The sequence below is a fragment of the Physeter macrocephalus genome, chromosome 15, assembly GCF_002837175.3.
Source record: "Physeter macrocephalus isolate SW-GA chromosome 15, ASM283717v5, whole genome shotgun sequence".
In the NCBI taxonomy this organism is placed as follows: Eukaryota; Metazoa; Chordata; class Mammalia; order Artiodactyla; family Physeteridae; genus Physeter; species Physeter macrocephalus.
The window spans coordinates 35,745,039-35,745,694 of record NC_041228.1 but is presented as its reverse complement, the minus strand read 5'-3'; positions in this window follow the sequence as shown (position 1 = coordinate 35,745,694).

Genomic DNA, 656 nt, shown 5'->3' with positions numbered 1-656 from the left:
TATGGTGTTAGGGAGTGTTCTAATTTCATTCTTTTACATGTAACTGTCCAGTTTTCCCAGCACCACTTATTGAAGAGACTTTCTTTTCTCCATTGTATATCCTTGCCTCCTTTGTCATAGATTAGTTGACCATATGTGCGTGGGTTTATCTCTGGGCTTTCTATCTTGTTACATTGATCTATGTTCTGTTTTTGTGCCAGTACCATTTTGTCTTGATTATTGTAGCTTTGTAGTGTAGTCTGAAGTCAGGGAGTCTGATTCCTCCAGCTCCATTTTTTTTCCCTCAAGACTGCTTTGGCTATTCGGGGTCTTTTGTGTCTCCATAAAAATTTTAAGATTTTTTTTGTGCTAGTTCTGTAAATAAAAAAAATGCCATTGGTAATTTGATAGGGATTGCATTGAATCTGTAGACTGTTTTGGGTAGTATAGTCATTTTCACGATATTGATTCTTCCAAACCAAGAACATGGTATATCTCTGGATTCTCTATGTATAGTATCATGCCATCTGCAAACAGTGACAGTTTTACTTCTTCTTTTCCAATTTGTATTCCATTTATTTCTTTTTCTTTTCTGATTAGGACTTGGTTAGGACTTCCAAAGCTATGTTGAATAATAGTGGTGAGAGTGGACATCCTTGTCTTGTTTCTGATCTTAG